This window comes from Alexandromys fortis, unplaced genomic scaffold (assembly GCF_014885135.2).
Source record: "Alexandromys fortis isolate MF-2015 unplaced genomic scaffold, M_Fortis_MF-2015_v1.1 scaffold_376, whole genome shotgun sequence".
Classification (NCBI taxonomy): domain Eukaryota; kingdom Metazoa; phylum Chordata; class Mammalia; order Rodentia; family Cricetidae; genus Alexandromys; species Alexandromys fortis.
Window position 1 is genome coordinate 137,398 of NW_026068259.1, and position 19,160 is coordinate 156,557.

General features: G+C 44.6%; 2 protein-coding genes across 5 annotated transcripts in view; one reads left to right on the forward strand and one right to left on the reverse strand.

The window, feature by feature from the left end:
* Positions 1-19,160, reverse strand: part of Pbx4 (PBX homeobox 4) — a 45,120-nt gene that overhangs the window by 17,806 nt on the left and 8,154 nt on the right. The window lies entirely within an intron of this gene.
* Positions 1-19,160, forward strand: part of LOC126494358 (zinc finger protein 14-like) — a 239,788-nt gene that overhangs the window by 2,107 nt on the left and 218,521 nt on the right. For 2 of the 4 annotated variants that reach the window (XM_050131663.1, XM_050131662.1), the window contains exon 1: positions 12,857-12,974. The exons of the other annotated variants lie outside the window; for them this stretch is intronic. The gene's annotated coding sequence lies outside the window, so the exon portion shown is untranslated. Of the gene's footprint in view, positions 1-12,856; positions 12,975-19,160 lie in introns of those variants that run through there. 4 annotated transcript variants of the gene reach the window in all.

The following is a 19,160-nucleotide window of genomic DNA, read 5'->3' on the forward strand; positions in this document are numbered from 1 at the left end:
AAGTTAGCTCATGGGGAGCAGGGGCCTCCTTCCCAAGAAACCAGGCCCTGCCAGCCAATGTGGCATCGGTCACACCCTGCAAAGACAGGGCGAAGATGCCACATCATTTTGACTTTTGCAGCATTAAAATAGGAATGTGCAGTCTGTGATGGGGACTTTGATTGTCAACTTGAATGGATCAAGAAACGTTTGGAGTTGGGCATGGTGGCATGAGCCTTTAATTCCAGTCCTCTGGAGGCAAAGACTGGTGGATCTCCTAGTTTGCACTCTGCCTAGTCTACATAGAGAGTTCCAAGCTAGCCAGGGTTACAACAGAAATGTTAGGAATGGCTTTCTGTGAGACTGAGGTCAGGCAAGCTAGGGCTGCATAGTGAGATCTTGTCTCAACAAACACAGTCGGAAAGATGCCATGATGCACACCTGTCACCCCAGCACTTCAGTGTGAGGAGGACCGAGAAGGTCAAAGTCAGTCTCAGCTATACAGTGAGCACTGAGTTTGAGGCTAGCCTGGGGTCCAGGAGATTCTGCCCCAAACAATGTAAAGACTCCATAGAAAACAAGACAGCAGAGATGTCTTGGCAGTAAAGGCCATTGCTGTGCAACCCGACTACCTCAGTGTAATCCCTAGAAACCATGAGGAAAGGAGAGAACTGATTTCTGCAAGTTGTCCTCTGTCCTCTCCGTGTGTACAGCGGCATCATGCCCACACTTGTGCTTACACACAGAGAGAATAAGAAAATTAAACAAGTAAACAAAAACACAAAAGGGGATGGTGAGAAGGCTCCTTGGGCAAGAGTGCTCGCTGGAGATCTGGATTCAGTCCCTAGAGCTGTCCTTTAAGCTACAGAGAAACCTTCTGTCTCAACCCCACCCCACAAAACAAACAAACAAACAAAAAGACCAACTTCAGAGCTCAAGAGTTGCCTCAGGGGTTAAGAGTACTCTTTCTTTCTTTTTCTTTCTTTCTTTCTCTCCCCCCCCCCCCCAGGATGTATCTGGAAAGAGCATTTATTCTTACAAAAGACTTGGGTCCACCTGATGGCTCTTTGGGCTGACGAGGGAGGGGGACTTGATTGGGGGAGGGAAATGGGAGGCGGCAGTGGGGAAGAGACAGAAATCTTTAATAAATAAATAAATAAATAAATAAATAAATAAATAAATAAAAGACTTGGGTCCAATTCTCAGCACCCACATGGAGGTTCACTACCTTCTCAGGCACCAGACATTCATGCAAGACACTCATGCACACAAAATAGGAAAACAGACCTAAATATTTATTTAAAAAAGAAAGAAGAACACCAACTTCAAGATCAGAAGGTCTGTAAGCAAACTCACCCTCCTGTGCCTAGTGGCTCATCCAGGGCCTAAGCATGAACATGAGTCATACTTCCCTAATGTCCTAAGCATGAAAATGATCACACTTCCCCAATGTCCTAAGCATGAACATGATCACACTTCCCCAATGTCCTAAGCATGAACATGATCACACTTCCCCAATGTCCTAAGCATGAACATGATCACACTTCCCCAATGTCCCACAGGTGGTTGGTACCTGCCATGTGCTGCACATCTTCCTATTACCACATAGGGGCTTTACTCAGGTTCTCATGTTTGCAAACAGGCATTCTCACCCAAGCCATCTTCCAACCCCTAGTTCGCTCTTCTGAAGTGTTTAAGTTCTATGGTCTGTAGTACATTCATTGTGCAATGACTGCCATTAACTCCACATCATAGCCTGTGCTAACTGGTTGCTGGTCCATGCTCTCCCTGCATCCAGCAACCATCAATCTGTCTCTATATATGCTTTTTTTAGGGGGCTTTTTGCACAAGTGAATTATATAATACATGGTATTCTGGAATACAGCATGGACGAGTACTTTGCTCCTTGTCCTGGTTAACTAATATTTTATCATATGGGCAGAGGACAGTTCACTCAGCCATTTATCCATTCCCACACCCATTTTTAGAAACTGCTTTTCTAACTCTTGTGTATAGGAGTTTGTGTGTGTGTGTGTGTGTGTGTGTGTGTGTGTGTGAGAGAGAGAGAGAGAGAGAGAGATCCTTACTCCCTTAGGGTAGTAGTCATCGAGTCCTAGCAACCCCCACACAGTTAGAAGCACTAATATGTTTGAGACCACCCTTGGCTTGTTACAATGGTGCTCAGGTCCTTTCTCATGACTGCTCACTGAGTGCTCTGAACCACTGAGCCATCCCACTAGCCTCATTCACCCTTTTTTGTGACTCTCATGTAGTCCAGACTGAATTTCGGATGCCTCCTGTACCTCGCGAATTCTCAGTCATTTCTACAGTTCTTTTAGTGTTTCCCCAAGGCAGGGTCTCAAGTACAGGCTGGCTTCCAGCTCTCTATGAAACCAAGGATAATCTTGTATTCCCAATCCTCTGCCTCTACTTGAGTTCTGGGTGGCAGGTGTGCACCACAATTTATGAGTCACATGAACTGCTCAGCCATCACTCATCTTGGGTATTATGAGTGATGTGACTATAAACAACTGTGCACAAAACCGTGACCATATGCTGCAATACAACTGCGGATCACACAGTAACTCCACAGCTAACTCCACCATATTACAACTGCGGATCACACAGTAACTCCACGGCTAACTCCATCATATTTTTTGGTTTTCTTGTTGTTGTTGTTTTTTTTTTTTCCCCAGCATCCTTTGTTCTAATACTTCTTGTTAGCAGCTGCCACCTGTCTGGCAATCCTGTCCAGATCTCTCTGTCCCTGAAGAGTTAGATTGTGGCCCCCATCTTGGTCCTTTTCCACCATTTTCAGCCCCTCCGGGGCTTGGAGGATGCAGCAGACCAAACTCTCAGAGCCTCTGCTGAAGTGGCTAGGTCTGACACGTTTCTCTGTCATCCTCTGTAAATCTTGGTCATGGAGCCAGCTCTGGTACCACCACACAGGTACAGGTACTGTGCTGTGGAAACAGCCTGTGTGTAGAACCACAGGGTACTGCTGTCTGGGGGGCCAGCCTCCAGCAGCACAGGGCTGTACAAGGAAGCCATGGAGTTGGCAAGGCTTAACTTTTCTATCTGAGGGGGATTACAGGAAAAGGCACTCACAAACTCTCTTGATGGTTTCCTTCTTTATTCTCTCTCTATCTCATGTTGTTCTACAGCTTTTATATCCCAAAAGAATCTTACAGGCAGTATAAGAGTCAAAAGAATTGCATTCCATTTTTCAAGTGAATAATTATAGGAAAACCCAGGTTTTTCACCTCCCTCACATAACTAATTACAGGTGAAAAACAAACTATCCCAGGAACCCACATACATTCATACTCAAGCAACTTGTTACAGATTAATCTTGTGGCAGGTCTTTTACTGGCAGGCTGCATTTTGCAGTTACAAAGGAAGGGCCAATTACTTTGTTACTTATTTTGAAAGGTAATCTTATAAGGAATCTTAAAGGAATCACAAACCTAAATTTTTTTTAATTTATTTATTATGTATTTAGTGTTCTGGGCACCAGATCTCATTATAGATGGGTATGAGCCATTATGTGGTTGCTGGGAATTGAACTTAGGACCTCCGGAACAGCAGTCAGTTTCTTAACCTCTGAGCCATCTCTCCAGCCCACAAACCTAAATTTTTATATATGAGAATGAATCAGGCAGCTCCATGTGGGCACATATCCATTCATTAATAATTTTTTACATCAGGAGATTGAGGACAGAAATGGGTATAAAGAATTAATCATCACCTTTGGTCATCAGCCAATCCTAGCAAGGGCAGTGTGTCAGCAGGAGTAACTGAGCTGCTTTGTTCTTGTTCCCTGACCTTAAGGAGTTCCTCATTCATCCCTGTGCCTTTCTAAAACTTCAGATTGTCTCCTTGGGTTTTTCACTTCAAAATTGTTTAGCAAAAACATCTTAGTCTAACTTTGTTATCTTCAAAGCTTTGTTTCAACTGTGATGCACTCCAAGGCCTGTGAACATATCTCCCAACATTAAGGTTAAAAGAATTTAAACTAGCTGGGCTACTGGAACTCAATTGTTAGTCATTAACTTGAGCTACTTACTATCCATGCAACTGTAAAACATATCCTTGAATTTATTTTTATTAATCAAAACTCTGTATAAGCTATCATTATTATTATCAAATTGGACAGTACAGCTTAGGGGGTCATATTCTTGACATCCACAGGTAAAAATGCCCAGTAGAACAGGATGTTTCCAAAAGATAAACGCATTATATCACAGGCAGTGGAGATCTCCCCACGTCCACTCACACCACACTAGATATCAGAGAAAGAGAGCCGCCGCAAACATGAAGAGGCACAGCAGAAGCAAAAGACATTTCAGAATCTGTAGTCCCGTGGCCTTGCCTAAACGAGATGGACCCATCAGGGGATTCCCTTCTGCTGGGCTGACACCGGGGATTCCCTTCAACTGCAACCTGCTGCTCCTCTGGCAGGGCCCACAACAACAGGGGCAAGCTCTTTATGTTTGGCCAACTTGACTATATCCACCCATCTGGGGACTTTCAGCTTCCCGGACTTTCTGAGGAAGACTGCCAGAGCTCCGACAATCTCCTGCTGTTACCGTCTTTTACAGTAACTCCAGACACAACGCAGCCTCCATGCATTGGTTCTTGGTTTTTTCGAGACAGGGTTTCTCTGTGTGGCCTTGGCTTCCTTGGAACTCGCTTTATAGACTAAGCTGGCCCTAAACTCAGAATATTTTTGGTTTTCTGAGATAGGGTTATAATGTGTAATGGCTGACCTGACTTGATGTGTAGACTAGGCTGGCCTTGAACTCAGAGACCCACCTGCTTCTACCTCCCAAGTGCTGGGATTAAAGGCTTATGCCACCAACGCCTGGCTCAGTCTCATTTTTAATAAATCATTGCCTGATTCCAGGTTAAGATGTGCATCAACATTTTCTTTTAAGTGTTTTACAAGTTGTCTAGGAGTAGTGGCTCATGACTGTAATTCTGGCACTCAAGTAACAGACAGGCCACTGTAAGTGTCAGGAGAGCCTGAGCTAAGATAACGTCTTAAAAACAAACAAACAAACAAAAAGCAGTTATTCAGGGTTAGCTCTTCTATTTAGACACCTGGTCTCTGTGTGTGTGTCTGTGTGTCGCCGCAATTGAAACCAGACTCTCCAGTGGGCTATGCCAATGCTACCACGGACTCTCATCCCCAGCCACGTGTCCGAGTTGAACACATGGCAGTGAGATGAGATGGAGAAGCCATGCCAGTCAGTCTTTGGTCAACTCGGTCAGGTTAGCATCTTCTGAGAAGTGGATCCTCATCTGAGTCTCCATCAGACTCATCTGTGGGAAGCCTGTGGAAGTGTAGACTCTACTTCCACAGAAGTGCGGGCACACCTGTCAGATGCCACTCACGTGCTGGGGCTCCAGCCTGTGTGATTAAGACCTGATGTGGCCCAGCCCACTGTGGGCAGTGTCAACCCTGGCCAGGTGCTGTGGGGTTGCTTGAAAAAGCAGGCTGAGCAAGCCCTGGGGAACAAGGCAGGGAGCAGCAGTCCTCCATGGCCTCTGCTTCTCTGCTTCAGCCCCTGCCACGGCTTCCACTGCCCTCTCCTCTTCAAGCTGCGTCTGTCATGGTGCTCATCACAGCAGGAGAAACCCAATGGGGACAGACTCCACTTCCACTCTTCCAGAAGTGCTGGCACACCTGTCAGATGCCACTCACGTGCTGGGGCTCCAGCCTATGCAGCGGAGCTGGCCTAGGTGTGCAAAGCCCTAGTGTGGCGGTGCACATCTGTAACCCTAGTGTGCTGGTGTACATCTGTAATCCTAGTGTGCTGGTGCACATCTGTAACCCTAGTGTGCTGGTGCACATCTGTAATCCAGGTTTTAGAGGAGAGAAGGGGGGGGGTCAGAAGTGTTGTGCCAGATTATGATCCCCAGAGAGACCACCAGAGACCAGAGAAGCCCAGACTGTAATAAGCAAGGTTTATTTAACATAATACAAACTAGTTTGGGACCCGTCTCTAACACCCTCTCAGCGAGGTGGAGAGGAGTTAGAGCTCCTCCGTGGGGTTAGCTGTTAAAGGCAGGAGAAACACAAGCAGCCCTTCAGGGCGGTTAGGGGGATTTGGCACAGCTGCAACTTCATGAAGGCCTTTGCTTTCTCTCCCAGCTTGTTCTTTGTTCTTAGAGCAAGGCTACCCTGTTTCTGAGTCAGGCCATCTTTATCAGCCTGTACCAGGTGGCCGGGCATAATTTCTCGGGTGGGAGTGGGGAAGGCCACTATCTTTCTGGAAACAAGCTAGTCTGGGTTTCTGTTTTTAAAACATTCTGCTAGGAAATTTCTTCTCACCCCTTTGAGAGTAAGGGGTGAGGGTCTCACAAGAAGTTCAAAGTCATCTGGGATATGTGCTGACATGAGACCCTGTCTCAATTCTATTCCTTTGACCTAGACTTAAGTGCAATGAATTTACTATTTGTTGTCTTCAGACTTATTTATTGTTTGCTATGTAGCCTGAGCTGACCTCAAACTTGCAGGCTTAAAGGGTTTCCTGTCCTGGTGTGGGACAATGGTCTGTATTATATTTTAAATAAATGCTGATTGGCCAGCAGCCAGGCAGGAAGTATAGGTGGGACAACCAGAGAGGAAATAGAGGTGGGTCAAGGGGAACAGGAGAATTCTGGGAAGAAGAAAGCTTGGTCGGTAGTCCTGTCCCAGCAACAGAAGAAGCAAGATGTGACTGCCCTGCTGAATAAGGTACTGAGACATGTGGCTAACACAGATAAGAATAATGGGCTAATATAAGTTGTAAGAGTTATTAATAAGAAGCCTGAGGTACTGGGCCAATCAGTTTATAACTAATGTAGACTGTTGTGTGATTTCCTTGGGACTTAACGACTGCGGGAATCGGGCAGGAGAGAAACCCTCGACAACACTGGCCTCAGCCCTGAGCTGGAATTGCTATGGTGTGTGCCATATGCTGGGCTGAAATGCACTTTCTTTCAAACGTTTGGTTCCTTTGAGACATGTGTCACAGGTTAGGGTTAACCTTCCCAGTCTTCGGCCTACCATTACTGAATGCTTGGATTGGAAGCAGCAACCACATCAGGCTATGTGAAATATTTATATTTTAATTGTATGTGTGTGTGTGCTAGCATGAAACCCAGGGCCCTCCAACACTGGGCAGGCCCCCTAAACTGAGCTACACGGGAAGTCCTTTTTACATTTGATATTCAGTTTGAGACAGCACCTTGCTCAATTGGTCCCCTACCTGCTGGGGTTACAGGCATACACAACCACAGCCAGTCTAAAATACATTCTAAAAATGTATTTCATGGGCTGGATGTGGTAGCACACATCTGTAATTCCAGCACTCAGGCAGGAGGCAGAGGCAGGGGGATCTCTATGAGTTCAAGTCAGCCTGGTTAAAATGTGGAACGGCCAGGACAGTCAGGGCTACAGAGAGACCCTGTCTCGGGGAGGGAGGGAGGAAGAGAGGGAGGGAGGGAGGAGAGAGAGAGAGAGAGAGAGAGAGAGAGAGAGAGAGAGAGAGAGAGAGAGCAGCGATTGTGTTTTGTAGGCTATGCTTCAGGAAGGAAGGAAGAGCCAGGGGACCCACCGTGGAGGCCACCAAACCTGCACAGGACTGAGGTGTGGCTAGCCCAGGTCAGACTTTTAACTTGGGGGTAGATCTGCAGGACCTTTGTGTAAAGTGTTGAAAGATTTTGAGGGAAAAGAAAATGCCAAGACAGCCAGCAAGCCAGACCTAGATCACAGACTGTGCAGGCCCAGATGCAGGCTTCATCAGGCTCACATCGCAGACCTAGATCACAGACTGTGCAGGCCCAGATGCAGGCTTCATCAGGCTCACATCGCAGCCCTTGAGCACACAGGCAAGGCCAGCGACTCCAAGATGGAGCACTAGCACAGGCAATCATTGGCCTGGAGATTTGAGGAATCTCTGCAGGAGGGGGCGGGAACCCAGACAAAAGCTCAGACTCTCGGAGGTCACATGGAAGACAATGGAATCCAGATGCCAGTGAGGAGGAACCACAGAAAAAGCATGCCGGAGAAGGGGACTTCAGTGAGGGTGGAGCACAGAGTGTAGGAGAGAGTGGAGGTGTGAGGAGGCAGAAGCAGCAGTCATACACTCAGCCATTTTGTCATGAAGGAATGCAAAGAAATGCAGCAGGTGCCAGCATGAAGTATGCAGGCAACTGGGTTTCTGCTCTGCTGTATGAGGCTTGGCCAAGCTGGCTCAGCTAACTCCTAGACAGAAACTGCCTTCCAAAATCACATCGGCTACTCCCAAGCCTCCTCCAACAACTCTCATCTTGCACACCATCAAGGCTGTCCCTGTCCTCAGTCACCATGTTCCAGGTCCTAGACAAATAGAGACATGCCCTATGACCCAGAGGAGAGCAAGTATCTACTTCATCCAGTTCCAGGCTGGCTCAAACTGGCCTGCCCAGTCCATCCAGTTCATTCTGGAGAAAATCCTATCAAAGGTCTAGGTCACAGCCTAGAACAGACACTCACTCACTCACGCGCACACACAGACACACCCCACCTCTACGGCCAAGGTGCTGTTTGGTATGGTGTGCCCCTCCTCTTAGGAGCAGTGAGTAAACTTTGCTTTCAAAAGCGCTTGTGTCCAGGTGTGCCACCCTGTCACACTTAATTCAAACAAATGTGTTTCATATACAGTCAGGATGAAGCTGGAGAGATGGCTCAGCAGCTAAGAGCTTGTATTACTCTTGCAAAGGACAACATAAGTTTGGTTCCCAGCACCCACGTTGGGCGACTCATGACCACTTGTGACTCTAGTTGCAGGGATCAGACGCCTCTTCTAACCTCTGAGAGCAAAGCACTCACACATGTACACACCTTAGAGACAGGACACACATATACACAAATGAATGTCTGATTTTTGTTTGTTTTGTAGACAGGGTTTCTCTGTGTTGCTCTGGTTGTCCTGGATCTCACGTGTAGATCAGGCTGGCCTTGAACTCAGAATTCATCTGCCTCTGCCTCCTGAGTGCTGGGATTAAAGGTGTGTACCACTGGCAAAATGGGTCTTGTGTGCACGGGTGCACACACACAGATACTGGTGTTTTGCCTGCATATATATCTATCTGCATGAGAAAGGCAGATCCCTTAGAAGTGGTGTTACAGATAGCTGTGATCTGCCGTGTGTGTGCTGGGAATTGAACCCATGTCCTCTGAAAGAGCAGCCAGTGCTCTTAACCTCTAAGCCATTTCTCTAGCCCGAATAGTTCTTTTTTTAAAAAAATAAATATTTTTGATTAATTTTATGTGTATGAATGCTTTGCCTGTATATATGTATGTGCACTGTGTGTGTGCCTGGTACCCACAGAAGTCAGAGGAGGGGTTAGGACCCCCTGGAAGTGAGTTATGGATGGTTGTGAACCCCCATGTGGATGCTGAGAATTGAATCTCGGTCCTCTGCAAGAGCAACAAATGCTCTCCACTGCTAAGCTATCTCTCTAGCACACCCCCTTTTAATTTTTTTATTGATATTTGTTGAGCTCTACATTTTTCTCTGCTCCCCTCCCTGCCTCTCCCTTCCCCCTCCAACCCTCCTCCAAGATCCCCATGCTCCCAATGTACTCAGGAGATCTTGTCTTTTTCTAATTTCTACTTCCCATGTAGATTAGATCTATGTAAGTCTCTCTTAATGTCCACATTGTTGTCTAAATTCTCTGGGATTGTGGTTTGTAGGCTGGCTTTCTTTGCTTTATGTTTAAAAACCACCTATGAGTGAGTACATGTGATAATTGTCTTTCTGTGTCTGGGTTACCTCACTCAAAATAATGTTTTCAAGCTCCATCCATTTTCCTGCAAAATGCAAGCTGTCATTTTTTTCTGCTGTGTAGTACTCCACTGTGTAAATGTACCACGTTTTTCTAATCCATTCTTTGATCAAGGGACATTTAGGTTGTTTCCAGGTTCTGGCTATGACAAACAAAGCTGCTATGAACATGGTTAAGCACGTGTCCTGTGGCACGATTGAGCATCCTTTGAATATATATCCAAAAGTGGTATTACTGGGTCTTGAGAAAGGTTGTTTCCTAATTTTCTGAGAAATCGCCACACTGATATCCAAAGGGGTTGTACCAGCTTGCATTCCCACCAGCAATGCAGAAGTGTTCCCTTTTCCCCATAACCTCTCCAGCATAAGTTGTCACCAGTGTTTTTGATCTTGGACATTCTTACAGGTGTAAGATGGAATCTCAGAGTTGTTTTGATTTGCATTTCTCTGATGACTAAGGATGTTGAGCATTTCCTTAAGTGTCTTTCAGCAATTTTAGATTCCTCTGTTGAGAGTTCTCTGTTTAGGTCTGTACTCCATCTTTTTTTATTGGATTATGTGATCTTTTGGTGTTCAATTTCTTGAGTTCTTTGTATTTTGGAGATCAGACCTCTGTCTGATGTGGGGTTAGTGAAGATCTTTTCCCATTCTGTAGGCTGTCATTTTGTCTTGTTGATTGTGTCCTTTGCTTTACAGAAGCTTTTCAGTTTCACGAGGTCCCATTTATTAATTGTTTCTCTCAGTGTCTGTGCTACTGGGGTTATATTTAGGAGGTGGTCTCCTGTGCCAATGCATTCAAGTGTACTTCCCACTTTCTTGTCTATAAGGTTCAGTGTGGCTGGCTTTATGTTGAGGTCTTTGATCCATTTGGACTTGAGTTTTGTGCATGGTTATAAATATGGTTCTATTTTCATTTTTCTACATGTTGATATGATGGAGGTGGGTCTTGTATCTATCTGTTGCTTTCATTGGTTAATTAATAAAGAAACTGCTTGGCCTTTGATAGGACAGAAAATTAGGTAGGCGGAGTAGACTGAATATAATTCTGGGAGAAAGAAAGCCAAGTCAGGCAGTCGCCATGATTCTCCCACTCCAGACAGATGCAGGTTAAGATCTTTCCTGGTAAGCCAGCTCGTGGTGCTACACAGAATATTAGAAATGGATTAGATCAATATGTAAGAGCTAGCTAATAAGAGGTTAAAACTAATGGGCCAGGCAGTGTTTAAAAGAATACAGTTTCTGTGTAATTATTTTGGGTAAAGCTAGCCGGATGGCGGGAAGTCGCCTGCCGCCGCTCCTTCTATAGAGTGGCGCCCAGACGTGGTAACTAACTCCACATAAAACCTGAGAGAACTTAATTTTAAACACAGAAAAAAACAGAGTTTACCACAGCTTTTTGCTGTTTGCTAGAGTATGCTGCAGAGAAATTTTCCTGACTCAGCCTCAGCAGGAAAAAAGCTGCACGCTTTAAAACGTGGCTTCCTGGGGCTGTGCTGCCAGCGTGAACTCTGGCTTTAAAGCATTTCAATGGCTTTTATGGAACTGGATGTCTGTGTTCTCGCTCTGGATTGGGAGGAAAGTAGCTGAGACCATGCCCTTGGCTCAGCGCTCCCGCCTGCACCTGGACAGACAGCAGAATCAGGCTTAGGCAGGCGGAAGAGCATGGCAGATTCCTGCCGCCATACAGAGTCGTGTTTTCAGATTGCGCAGTGCTCTGTGTGTCAGATTTGGCTGTAACTTGGATGAAGAGAGTTTCTGTGCTGCACACTCAGTCTCAGAGTTAAACTGCTGAGTGCGGCTCCAATGTGGACTGCTGTGTGCCTGGAACTGTGTATGGCTCAGGGGCACCAAATGGCTCTGAAGCAGGAGCCACTCAGCTCCCCCATGCTGAACTATGCTGGTCTCAGGCAGGAACTGCCATAATTACCATAATAACAGCGCAGTTAAGGTTTAGACTGGGCAGGAAACAGGCGCTACCTATTACCGTATTACCTCTACATGGCGCAACTTAAGTCTTTAAGAAGTGCTTAACATTTTAAGAAATGCTCCTGGATAGTAAAAAATTACAGATTCACAATAGGTCAGATTCAGACCACTAAATGGATCACAGTGTTGGATGAGTGTACGTAGGTTTGAGAGAGAGAAAAAAATATATAGAGAATAAAGTTAATGCCTTTAAAAAAAAGAGTAAAGTCTTTAATGAGACAGAATAAAGCAAACTGATAGAGTAAAAATAAGCCACGTAAAAATGGAAAATTCACAGAAAGTCTGGATTCTTTGTATTATTGTGTTTTCTTTAAATTTTTTGACTGTGAAGGAGCTAAGTACAGAGAGACATTTCATTATATGGGCTGCCAAGCTGAACCAGAATGGATATCATAAGGGTATTATGATTTAAGAATTTGGGTCTAAGGATATGATGCTTTAGAGAGGGTCTTCTTTTGTTTTCACAGAGGATGAGACCCTGTGGACTGCTTCTATCCCAATATGGTATGATAGACCACGCCCTCCTGAAAGGTTGCTATGAACACCCTCAAAAAATTACTTCACTCAACTGCCGACTGAGATGACCCTGGCACACAGGTTACATCCTAAACGATCTGATTAACAGTGCCCCCATTCAGCTAGAAGCAGTTTGGAGAGAAAAAACTGCACCCATATTCCCAAATATTGTTTATAAATGTTCTTTTACATTTAAAGGGGGAAATGATATAGGTATGAATAATTTGCATTGGTGTGGATTTTAAGGTCAATTTTGTTATATGTATTTCTGATCTTGATTAAGGTATTGTGATTGTGTAGTTCATTTTTAAAATGTAATGTATAATTAGGAAATATAGGTTGTTGATGGATAATCATAAATAGTCAAGCTTGTAGTCATGTTAGTTAGATCTTCTAGATACATAGAGATATATTTCAGTTAGATAGGCATTCTTCATATCTTTCAAAGACTACAGAATATGGCATTTTAAATGTTTTAATAACTTAGGGCTTTTCATGACAATGAGACACGTCTGCTCCTGGCTGCACCAATCTACTTCAACAGGAAGATGGGCATCGAAGAGGAACCTTATGGAGTTTGATAGCCATTTGGGCAAGAAACTGCTCTAGCCTGGACTGTTGCATAAACTGGACACAGAGAATCCGCAGAGAGAGGACTGCTGAACTTGCCTAAAGGTGAGATGTTCTTTTGGGGTTCCTGATTCATGAAAGAGTCTGCGAGACATTCTGCAGGACACAGCAGAAAATGACTGGAATGTCTTTGGAATTTCCTGCTTCGTGGAGATGTCTGCTGGATACTATGGGCCTGAAGGCTGAAGATGGATGCCCAAAAGTACAAAAGAACTTTGGGTGACTGTCCAGGCAGCGAGATGTCTCTGTCATTTCTAGAGTTTGGATTTCTTGTTTACTTAGGTAATATTATATCCTTCTGGAGTCTTTGATGGAGTTGAAGAATGGATAGATAATTATAGTTTTCCTTAGTTATGATAAGAGATAAAATAGATATAAAATATTGTAACTGTAATTCTTACTTGATAACTATTTTGTTATATGTAATTTTACTATGTTAAAGTTAAAGCCTTTCTTTTTTGTTTAAACAGAAAAAGGGGAAATGATGGAGGTGGGTCTTGTATCTATCTGTTGCTTTCTTTGGTTAATTAATAAAGAAACTGCTTGGCCTTTGATAGGACAGAAAATTAGGTAGGTGGAGTAGACTGAACAGAATTCTGGGAGAAAGAAAGCCGAGTCAGGCAGTCGCCATGATTCTCCCACTCCAGACAGATGCAGGTTAAGATCTTTTCTGGTAAGCCAGCTCGTGGTGCTACACAGAATATTAGAAATGGGTTAGATCAATATGTAAGAGCTAGCCAATAAGAGGTTAAAATTATTGGGCCAAGCAGTGTTTAAAAGAATACAGTTTCCATGTAATTATTTTGGGTAAAGCTAGCCGGGTGGTGGGAAGTGGCCTGGCGCCGCTCCTTCTACATTGATATCCAGTTATGCCAGCACCACTTGTTAAATATGCTTTCTTTTTTCCATTTGATATTTTTTCTTCTTTTTCAAATATCAGGTGTTTGAAGATGTGTGGATTGATATCCGTGTCTTCTATTCAGTTCCATTGGTCCTCCTGTCTGTTCTTATGCCAGTACCAGGCTGTTCTCAGTACTATAGCTCTGTATTAGAGTTTGAAGTCAGGGATTGTGATGCCTCCAGAAATTCTTTTGTTGCCCAGGATTGTTCTGGCTATCCTGGGTTTTTTGCTTTTTCAAATGAAGTTGAGTACCATTCTTTTGAGATCTTTGAAGAATTTTGCTGGGATTTTGATAGGCATTGTGTTGAAGCTGTAGAATGCTTTCAGTAGGATTGTCATTTTTACTATATTAATTGCCTACCCAAGAGCATGGGAAGTCTTTCTAATTTCTGGTGTCTTCTTTAATTTCTTTCTTTAAAGATTTAAAGTTCTTGTCATACAAGTCTTTCACTTGTTTTGTTAGAGTTACTCCGAGATATTTTATGCTTTTTTGTGGCTACTGTGAAGGGTGTTGATTCTCTGATTTCTTCCCCAGCCCTTTTATCATCTGTATACAGGAGGGATAGTGATTTTTTTTTTTGAGTTAATCTTGTATCCTGATACATTGCTGAAAGTGTTTATGAGTTGTAGAAGTTCCTTGGTAGAATTTTTGGGATTGCTTATATAAACTATCATATCATCAGCAAACAGTGAGAGTTTGACTTCTTCTTTTCCAATTTGTATCTCCTTGATCTTCCTTTGGTCTCTTATTGCTCTATCTAAGTCCTCAAGAACTATATTGAATAGGTATGGAGAGAGTGGACAACCTTGTCTTGTTCCTAATCTCAGTGGAATTGCTGGGAGTTTCTCTCCATTTAGTTTGATGTTGGCTGTTGGCTTGCTTTATTGCCTTAATTACATTTTGGTATGTTCCTTGTATTCCTGCTCTCTCCAAGACCTTTATCATGAAGGGATGTTGTATTTTGTCAAAAGCTTTTTCGGAATCTAATGAGATGATAACGTGGTTTTTATTTTTCAGCTTGTTTATATCATACCCCCTTTTAAAACAAAGCCCAGGTTGACCTAGAAAGTACTTACTAGTTGAGGATGACCTTGAACTTCTGATCCTCAGGCCTCCACAGGACTAAAACCTAGGCAGGCACTGCTCTAGCACTTGGCCTTCAGCCGTCCTCTGAGACTATAGATAAGAGCATTATCTTTGAGTCATATCCTTATCTGCCTCCCCCCCCCCCACACACACACAGAGGATTCTGGGCAAGGGTTGTACCTCTGAGCCACATTCTCAGCCTTTCACTGGGGAATTCTAAGCCTGTGCCTATCACTCAGCCTACGGAGTCTAGTGATACTGGCCTGTGAGGCCAGAGTTTCACCAGAAGGGATGACTTTATTTCCTTCTTAAACCCTAAGTAAGCATGTCCTTGTCATACTCTCCCTGACTCCAAGCTGAAGCTGTGACTTAAGATGTGGTATCATTATTACCTGATACTTCATGTAGCTGGTGAGAAGCCAGGTGCCTTGCTTGAGAAAGCCACAGCAGGGAGCACTGGGTGACATGCAGGAGCTAAGGGTCAAGGAGCAGAGACCTCAGTCTTCCAACAGCAGGAGCTGACTTGTCAGTAATTGTGAAAGTGAGAACAAGGTAGGAATAGCCTAGGCCACTCCTGCTGGACAGCTTGTCCAGATTCCCAGCACAGCAAAGCTCTGAGGTCACAAAATTATGCTTTATTCTTTTTTTTCTTTTTTTTCGAGACAGGGTTTCTCTGTGGCTTTGGAGCCTGTCCTGGAACTAGCTCTGTAGACCAGGCTGGTCTCGAACTCACAGAGATCCGCCTGCCTCTGCCTCCCAAGTGCTGGGATTAAAGGCATGTGCCACTACCACCCGGCTGCTTTATTCTTTTATTACTTATTATTTTATTTTTGAGTCTGGGAAGATAGTTCAGAGGTAAGAGCACTAATTGCTCTTCCAGAGGCCCCAGGTTTGGTTCTCAGAATCCACAAGGTCCCACAACCATCTGTGACTCCAGTTCTAGGAGCTCAAGTGCCTTTTGGCCTCTGTGGACACCAGGCACACCTGTGGTACATAGACATGTATGCAGGCAAAATGCTTATACACAGTAAAACAAATTAATAAAAATCGTAAGCCAGGTTGTGCTCACATAAACCTTTAATCCCAGCATTTGGGAGGCAGAGGCAGGTGGATCTCTGTCAGTTCAAGGCCAGCCTGGTCTACAGAGTGAGTTTAGGAGCCAAGAGAAACCTACATGGAGAAACCCTGTCTTGAAAAACAAAAACAAACAAACAAAAAGAGATTTCATTATTGTATCTTTTTGAAATAGAATATCTTTCTTCATCTCAGGTCGTTCTAGAATTCATGACAATCCTCCTGCGTCAGACTCCCACATGCTAGGGCAATAGGTGTGTGTCCCACACCTAGTTATTAACTTATCATCTTTAGTAGTACTGGGATGTAACTAGGAACTTAGGCTTGCTAGGCAAGCATCCTCCTCTTGGCCTGCACCCCACAACAGCACAAAATTTACATGGTAATGTATGCAGATTTTATGGTGATCCATGTAGATTTTATGGTAATGTACATCGCTTTTAGCTGCTAGTTTGGCCAAGCTTGTCACACAGCAACAGCAAGCTGATGTTCCTCAGCCAACCAGAGACTAGTGAGACTGTGGTCGAAAAATGGGGTCAATGCTGAACCATCTCTCCAGCCCTGTGAGCGTGTGCAGTACACCTAGCTTAAAAGGATTTCTTAGTGCAGCCCATTCAGTTTTACAAGGATTTTCACGGTACTTCACACATGGGGTTTTTATTTGGTCCTTTTCCTAATGCTGGGAAGTGAGGCATGAGGCAGATACAGTGTCTTAACACGTCTCTCAAAGACAGCTCACATGCATGGCAGATCCACACACAAGGCCCTAGGCTTTATGCCCAGCATCACATACATACAGACAGACAAAAAAGCATTTCTGAAGACTGGGTGCTGTGGAGGACAGAGGACCAGTTACTTTTCTTATGACCCAGTGAAGATCCCTAAGAAAGGTCAGAGAACTTTAGGAAGGACTTCTAAGTCAGGAGCAGTGGAAAAATATTTCATTCTGGCACTTGGGAGGTTGAGGCAGGAGGATCAGGAGTTCAAGGACAACCTCAGCTACAGCTTGAGGTCCTGCTGTGGGAGCTCTTTCCGCTCCTTCAGCCAATAGCTGCTGAGATACCAGCCCACTGGGGCATGGTCTCCTTCTCTTTAAAAAGCAGTGGCAGCCCTCTGCTCTCTCTCTTGCTCCAGCGACTAGACTCCTTTCCTAGTTGTCGTGTAGGACAGTGTTCTGTAAGTTTTTTCCCCTCAAATCAATAACCCTTTGAATCCAAACTGGTGTGGGATTGTTTTGCACACCAGGTTAGTCCAGGCTATTGTGAGCCCCTGCCTCAACAAAACAATAAACGTTGGGAAGATGGTTCAATAGCTGAGAGTATCTACTGTGAAAACTTGAAGACATGAGTTTGAATTCCTAGCACCCACATAAAAATCTAGACATGGGGACTGGAGGGATGGCTTGTGGTTAAGAATGTTTGCTGCTCTTCCAGCACCTCCAGCAGATAGCTCAGATAGCCTAGAACTGCAGTTCAGGGGATCCAATACCAATCTCCCCTCATGCGTACCTACACATGGCATACGTTCACAAACAGACATACATATACATAAATAAAAATAAATTTGAAAAGGTCTAAAAAGCAAGAAATGGCTACACAACCCAGAGCCAAAGGTCAGAGATGGGCAGACTTGGAGCTAAATGGTCATCCAATTGAACCCAAATGATCAACTTCAAGTTCAGTGAGAGACCCTGTCAACAAGAAACAAGGTAAGGGTGATAATGAAGGACACTTGTCCTTCCTAAACACACACACACAAGAGTGTGCACACACACTCAGACATATAGACACATATGTAGATATACACACATACACACACTCACCCCAAAACATGTTTTCTGTCCTCATATAGCAACTTTGGCTAAACAATGGCTGAGGCAGGTGGTCTCCCCCCGTTGATTCCCCTCTGCCTTGGCATGCCTGTCTGCTCGCATGCAGCCTCCACAGTGGTGCTGACTTCCCTTGAGTTTTCAGGGTACGTCTCCCCCATTTCTAATCGCCTTTAGAGTCGATCCCCCTTGGGCACATGCCACACACTATCCTCTTGGGGAAGGGCTAACTCCAGCCCCTCCGATGTCTCCCACAGCACACTCCTCTTTAAGAACAATGGATTTGGGGACCAAGAAAGCATGAGAAGGGACGTGGGAAGATAGAGATGTGTCCTGGCCTCAGAGAAGGAACTGGGGCCATGCTGAGGAGGAGGTGGAAAGCGACAGCTCAGTTGGTACAGTGCTTGTCTTGCAACATAAAGATATGAGTTCAATCCCAGAACTCACTAAAAAGAAAAGTAGGGGTAAAGAAAACTGCACATCTGAAATTCTCCTCCTCAGGTTTTGATTAATGCGATCCTCTCATACTAATGTTGACTGACTCTAGAAAATTCCAAGTGGTACGCTGAGCTGAGCTCACATTCTTTGAAGGGCTGAGTTCACAGGCATGCATATGCATCAGCCTACACATCACATGATGGCTTACTTCCCTATACACATCATCTCAAAGGCACTAAAACTAAAGGTGCATTGTGACAGTGACAACGTAGGTCTTCTGCTTCGTTTGAAGGGCACTCTACACCATCTCCCTTTAGTAATTAACAGTTAAGCTGGGGCCAGCGAGACAGCTCCTGCAGAACCTTGCTGCCAAGCCTGGCCCCCGACTCCAGTCCTTGGGACCCTCAGGTGGAAGGAGAGCGCTGCTGTGAGCTGCCTTCTGATTACCACCAACCCACACACGAACAATAAACAAGTAACCACAATTTTAAACAACTCATCTGTCCCATGAGTACCAAAAAAATTGAGTTATCCTAGGATCTACATTAAAAACAAACAAAACCCCACCTATGTCAGAGGCCTAGAAAGATGACTTTATGGTTTAAAGAACACTGGCTGCTCTTGTGAGGACCTAAGCCAGCTGCCAGCCCACAAACACCAGTAACTCCAGTTCTAGAGGATCCGGTTCCCAGCCACAGACACAAGTAACTCCAGCTTTAGAGGGTCCAATACTCCTGCAAACTTCTGAGAGCAACCTCCTGCTCCCTGCTCCCCACCACACATGGCAGACACACACACAGACACAGACAGGCACATAAGTAAAAACATAAAAACAAATGAATCCTTTAAAAATTAATGTTTGTAGACTAAAAGCATCACAGGATCACAATAGCAGATTTGGGT